This window comes from Vigna unguiculata, chromosome 9, assembly GCF_037176805.1.
Source record: "Vigna unguiculata cultivar grain cowpea cultivar isolate G323 ecotype 2 chromosome 9, ASM3717680v1, whole genome shotgun sequence".
Taxonomy (NCBI): Eukaryota; Viridiplantae; Streptophyta; class Magnoliopsida; order Fabales; family Fabaceae; genus Vigna; species Vigna unguiculata.
In genome coordinates, this window is record NC_140800.1 from 20,439,477 (window position 1) to 20,446,574 (window position 7,098).

At 39.1% G+C, this 7,098-nt stretch overlaps 1 pseudogene; it reads right to left on the reverse strand.

Annotated features, from left to right (window-relative positions):
* Positions 1 to 596: 596 nt before the first annotated feature.
* Positions 597 to 6,636, reverse strand: LOC146883681 (uncharacterized; annotated as a pseudogene).
* Positions 6,637 to 7,098: the final 462 nt, after the last annotated feature.

The following is a 7,098-nucleotide window of genomic DNA, read 5'->3' on the forward strand; positions in this document are numbered from 1 at the left end:
ACACTTATCCTTTTGCACTCCTGGGCAAAATTGAACAATTTCAAAACTTTATTCTGAGGTCTTTTATTCCATATTTTCAGTGGATTAAAGAAATGAATACCAATGGAAACAGATCAATCTTCTAGAAATCATGTTGTCATGCACAAACAAATGGATAAAATTCTGTTTTTCACACATGAGTTAATCTTTTGAGTTTACAAGATAATCAAATATGAAAGAGAAACACTCAAGTTAAATATATATTTTCTCACCAAGATTCGCTCAAGTGTTTTGGCTTGTGTTTTCACTCAAAATACCCATGCAAGTAAACACTCTCAATGCTTAGCAAGACTCTAATATTCACAGCTTTCAGAAAACATGCATTCAAAAATCATGAGGACTTTTCACAGGTTATAATGAGGCCAAGGCAAAGGTAGGAAAAACTTTAGGATTTGTGTGTTTTTGAAATAGAAAGGAAGAAAGAGTTATGGAGCATAGTTTCAAAAACAATCCCCTTTTTTTTTTCTTTTATCCTTTGTTGCTCTTTTTTTTTTCAGACAACAATCATTTTTCATTTCAACACTCTGTCATCAACAATTATTTTCCTTTTGCCATTTTTATAACTTTGTGGGGAAAATACTCACACCCACACTTTATTCCTCAACCAATCTCAACATAATCCACTAGCTCCTTCTTTCTCCCTAAAGTAAGGAAAAACATGGTCTTTTTCTTTTTAAGGTTTAACAGTATGCTCAAAACAAGAAAAAGAGGTTTAAGCTCAAGGGGCTACCAATGGATCAATGTTATGGTTAGCTTATTTGGCCAAGTAGCTAAAAACAAGAAATGCCTCAGTCATATCAAATCATGCATGTTCACCTAAGATGCAAAACAACAGAATCAAGCTAAACATTTAAGTACCAACAAGACATGAGCAAATCACACAAGAAAAATAGGAATGACACATGGTAGTTCATCCTTACAATAAAGCTCAAAACTCACAAGGTCAAAAACTCTTTCATAAAAGATTTATTCTAGAAACTCTCAAATCAACTCAATCAAGTAAATCACAGAAACAATCCATTCATAGCACATGACTTTTATTTTCCCAGAATTATGATCGTTCCAATTAGTAAATCAAATCCAAAAATCCAATGTCAATATGTTTTATTGAAAGCAAAAACCTTTTTTTTTTTAAAATAAAAACAAACAGAAAACAAAATTAGAAAAGGAAAAACAAAACAAATAGAAAACAAAAACAGAAAGGGGGAAATCTCCCCACACCCCCACACTTTATCCATGCATTGTCCTCAATGTATTCAATATGTATAAAATGCAAAGAAAAAGTATGAAGTGTACTTACCTCCTCAAGGTGGAAGGTATGAGGGAGAAGTCAAGTTCATCCCATCCATCGTCTTGTTCAACATATCTTGATTTTCATTGAATATCCGAAGACGATGCCCATTAACTTTAAAAGTTCTTGCTGAAGATTCTTCCTTGATCTCCACTGCTCCATAAGGGAAGACTTCTGTAACAATGTATGGTCCTTCCCAAGTAGAACGCAACTTACCACTCATGTGACCAAGCTTTGATTTGTATAGTAACACCTTCTGGCCTACCTTGAAATCCTTTCTAGCCACAAGCTTTTGGTCATGGAACTTCTTGGTTTTCTCTTTGTAGAACTTTGAATTTTCATAGGCTGCAAGCCTAATCTCTTCTAGTTCTTGCAACTGAAGTTTTCGCTCATTTCCTGCTTCTTCCAAATCCAAGTTGCATGCTTTCACGGCCCAATAGGCCCGATGTTCAATCTCCACAGGTAGATGACAAGCCTTTCCAAAAACCACCCTGAAAGGTGACATACCTATAGGTGTTTTGTAGGTTGTCCTGTGTGCCCAAAGTGCTTCATCCAATCTTGTGGCCCAATCCTTTCGACTAGGCTTCACTACTTTCTCTAGTATCTTTTTAATCTCTCTGTTAGAGATCTCTGCTTGTCCATTGGTTTGGGGGTGATATGGTGTAGCAATGCGATGTGTCACCCCATACTTCTTCAACATGTTCTCAAGTAGCCTATTACAGAAATGAGTCCCCTGGTCACTGATGATGGCTCGTGGTATCCCAAATCTGCAGAAAATGTTAGACCTGACAAAACTCATAACAACTCGAGAATCATTAGTCCTTGTAGCTATGGCTTCCACCCATTTGGAGACATAGTCTACAGCAAGCAAAATATAAGAAAACCCAAAAGAAGGAGGAAAAGGACCCATAAAATTAATACCCCAATACCTCACAATATAGCATGGGTTGTTGAGGCATTTCATCCCTTCTTGTAATGGATCTGGCTGCCCTTTGGCACTGCTCACAATTTTCATATACCCTCTGTGCATCTTTAAAAATAGTAGGCCAATATAATCCACAATCCAACACCTTCCTACCTGTTCTTTGTGTGCCATAATGTCCACCAAAAGGAGATGAATGACAGAACTCAAGCACATGAGGTATCTCGATATCTGGAACACACCTCCTTATGACTTGGTCACTACCAATGCGCCATAAGATTGGGTCTTCCCAGATATAGTACTTTGCCTCACTTTTTAGCTTGATTCTTTCATATTTGGAGAAGGAAGGAGGTATAGCAGAAACAACCAAATAATTAACAATGTCAGCAAACCAAGGTTCAGGAAACATACCTTTCACAGCAGTTAATGCTAGGAGGACTTCATCAGGAAAGTCATCCTTTATAGGAATGTTATCTTCTCCATTTTCAATCCTGCTAAGATGATCGGCTACTAAGTTATGTGCTCCACTTCTGTCTAGAATCTCAATGTCAAACTCTTGGAGCAGTAGCATCCATCTGATCAACCTTGGTTTTGAATCTGCTTTCTTCAGAAGGAATTTTAATGCTGCATGATCAGTATAAACAATTACCTTGGAACCAAGTATATACGGTCTGAATTTGTCCAAGGCAAACACAACAGCCAATAATTCCTTTTCAGTCGTGGTGTAGTTGGCCTGCGCTGTGTCCAATGTTCTGGAAGCATAATATATCACATGTGATAGCTTCCCATCTTTTTGTGCAAGCACCGCTCCTACTGCAAAGTTTGATGCATCACACATCAACTCGAACGGTAATGTCCAGTCAGGTGGCTGGATGATAGGAGTGGTGGTAAGCGCCTTTTTCAATGTATCAAATGCATCTTTGCACCTCTCTCCAAAGTCAAATACTACATCCTTTTGCAACAAGTTGGAGAGAGGGTTGGCTATCTTGCTGAAGTCCTTGATAGACCTCCTGTAAAATCCTGCATGTCCAAGAAAAGATCGAACCTCTTTCACAGAAGAGGGGTAAGGCAATTATGAAATAATATCTATTTTAGCAGGATCTACAGATATACCATTCTTGGAAAGAACGTGACCTAAAACTATACCTTGTTCCACCATAAAATGACATTTTTCAAAATTTAGAACAAGGTTAGTTTCTTCACATCTCTCCAAGACTCTAGCAAGATTAAACAAGCAGTGATCAAAAGATGAACCATATACACTAAAATCATCCATAAAAACCTCAATACAATTCTCCAACAAATCTGTAAAAATACTCATCATTCATCGTTGAAATGTTCCAGGAGCATTGCAAAGGCCAAATGGCATTTTCCTATAAGCATATGTACCGAATGGACAAGTAAAAGTAGTCTTATGTTGATCCTCTAGGGCAATACAAATCTGAAAATACCCAGAGAATCCATCAAGAAAACAGTAATGAGACTTACCTGCCAATCGATCTAACATCTGGTCCATGAATAGTAAAGGAAAGTGGTCCTTCCTGGTGGCCTGGTTTAGTCTTCTATAATCAATACAGACCCTCCAGCTATTCTGAATACGAGTAGGAATCAACTCGTTCTTCTCATTCTTGACCACGGTGATCCCAGATTTCTTGGGGACCACATGTACAGGACTCACCCAAGTGCTGTCAGAAATGGGATATATAATACCTGCTTGTAGCAACTTGGTGACTTCTTTCTTCACAACCTCCATCAGCTGAGGATTCAGTCTCCTCTGAGGTTGCCTCACTGGCTTAGCATCCTCCTCCAAGAGTATTCTGTGCATGCAGAAAGAAGGACTAATACCAGGAATATCTGCCAAAGTCCAGCCTATTGCTCGCTTGTGATCTTTGATAACCTGCAATAGCTTTTGTTCCTGCTCGTCAGTAAGCAAGGCAGATATAATAACAGGGAGTTTCCCATCCCTCTCAAGATAAACATATTTCAAATGAGATGGTAAAGGTTTCAACTCCAAAGTGGGTGGCTGTTCCACAGATGGCAACATTTTACTGCCTAAGGTAATTTCAGCCACCTCAGCATCACACTTGGACGCCACAGAGGTATCAAATAGTGACACCGCATCCTCAACATCACCTGTTTTAAAATTTTCTCTTTCGTCTAAAATTGAGCCCGAAACATTCGAAAAAGAAAAATCCACAGAAGAAGAAAAACCAGATAAAACGTCCAAAAGTCCAAAAGCATAATTGTTCACTACATTACTCAATAAATCAATACAAAACAAAGAATGGTCTTCAATTGGGTGCTTCATGGCTTCTAGCACGTTGAACTGCACCTTCTCATCTCCTATCTCCATAGTCAAGGATCCTGCATGCACGTCTATCTTGGTACGTGCTGTCATCATGAATGGTCTTCCCAAGATAATTGTGGTTGAACTCATTCCTTCATCATCCTTCATGTCCAAGATGTAGAAATCTGCAGGAAAAATTAACTTGTCCACACGGACAAGCACATCTTCTAGCACACCTGCAGGGTTAACTGTGCTACGGTTGGCCAATTGAATGACAACACCAGTAGACTTAAGAGGTCTAAGATGAAGTGAAGTAAAAACAGATAAAGGCATTACATTAATAGAAGCTCCTAAATCTAACATAGCATTGTCAAACTTAGTACTACCTATAATGCAGGGAACAGAAAACATACCTGGATCCTTACACTTTTGCGGCATTCTGACTGCAGGCTTCTTAATTAAGCTAGAGACGTTTCTTCCCATGTTCACTACCTCTTTGTCCATAATACACCTTTTATGTGTACATAATTCTTTGAGAAACTTGGCGTATTTAGGAATTTGTCTCACAGCATCCAACAAAGGAATGTTTATCTCCACTTTCTTGAAAGTATTCAGGATTTCTTTGTCTAACTCCTCCATCTTTTTAGTTTTTGGTTTCAAACGGTTTGGATAGGGAGGAGGAGGAGAATAAGGAGAAGGATTTTCAGAGGAAGTATTAGGGGATACCAACCTGGAGTTATCACTGGGTGCAGGCATCTCAGATGTTGCTTGTGTTGCTTCATCTGATCTTCCTCTTTCATCATTAGGTACAACTTCATTGTCCTTATCTTCATCTTCTTGGGTATCCCCAAGACCTTGTATTTGCTTACCCGATCTTAAAGTAATAGCACTTACATTTCTCGGGTTGATTACAGTTTGTGCAGGCAAATTGCTCGAGCCTTGTTGAGACTTCATCTGATTTAACTCATTTGCCATTTGTCCAATCTGGTTCTGCAAGTTTTGATTGGTTGCTTCCATCGTTTGTTTCAACTCATTGATTTGTCCCTTCATCATGTCAGCCATCATTTTCATCATTGCCTCCATGTTTGAATCACAAGAGGTTGCCGCTGGTTGTGGTTGTTGCCTCTGTTGAGGTGGAACATAGACTTGTTGGTGTTGAGGCTGTTGATTTCCCCATTTCTGGCTGGGATATTCCTTCCAATCTGGGTTGTACTTGTTGGAGGACAAATCATGGTTGTATTGCTGCCGAGGTGGTCTATTATTGCCATAGATGTTTGCAGCATATGCCTGAGGTTGTTCATTGTCTAACGTCCCTGTCTCTTTTAACATAGAACAAGCCTCTGTAGGATGATTAGTAGAAGCACAAATTCCACATAAAGTAGAAGGGATAGGCTTTTTCTGTAAGTCTGTCAAGGTCCTTACCATGGCTGCTAAGTCATCCAACTTCCCTTCTAATTTCTTGTGATCTGCAACATATGAAGCTTCTACTCCATGGGTTCCCTTCAATAGAGTTATAGAATTACTCCTTGTGGAAAATTGTTGATGGTTTGACGCCATAGTTTCAATCAATTGTCTTGCATTTCTTGGCGTTTTGTCCACCAATGACCCTCCACTTGCAGCATCTATCATTTGTCTATCCATGATACTCAATCCCTCATAAAAGTATTGAATGAGGAGATGCTCGTTTATTTGGTGATGAGGACAGGAAGCACACAACTTTTTGAATCTTTCCCAATACTCGTGAAGACTTTCTCTTTCTTGTTGCCTTATCCCATAAATATCTTTGCGAATAGCAGCAACTCTAGATGCTGGAAAAAACTTTTCCAGAAATAATCTTTTCAGAGTCTCCCAGGTATTGATGGATCCTGGCGGAAGGCAGTATAACCAATTCTTAGCGGCATCTTGCAATGAGAATGGAAAAGCCTTAAGCTTGATATGTTCCTCTGTCACTATTGTAGGTCTCATGGATGAACAAACAACATGAAATTCCTTCAGATGATGGTACGGGTCTTCTCCTGCTAATCCATGGAATTTGGGTAAAAGATGGATTAACCCAGACTTAAGCTCACATTCTCCATCTGGATATTGGATGCACATGTTTTGTGTAATTGCTGCATCCGGTGAAGCCAATTCTCTTATTGTTCTTTCTTCCATTCTATCTTCTTGAATTTCTGGTTCAGGTGATGGATCAGAAGATATGTTAATCACCGGAGGTGATTCTAGTGGTACACTTTCAGTGGTAGGTTCAGATGATGATGGTGCTCCTTCAGTAGAACACCTGAGATCAAGTTTCCTACGTGATTTACGCAAGTTCCTTTCAAGTTCTGAATCAAGTTGATAAAATTGACCCGGATTGGCCCGAGTCATGCACTATGCAAGTCCACCTGAAAGTGTTTCCCTGTGTGTTTTTTTCTTCCTATTCTTGTTTTGGAGAAAGATTTCAAGAAAGAAATGAGTTAAGATGTCGTTGGGTCTACTCCCAGGAAAGAGAGGTGCGTCACAGTGGACAACTTAAATACCAAGTCTTTCCTAGACAGAGTTTTCCAAACTAGTCTCAAA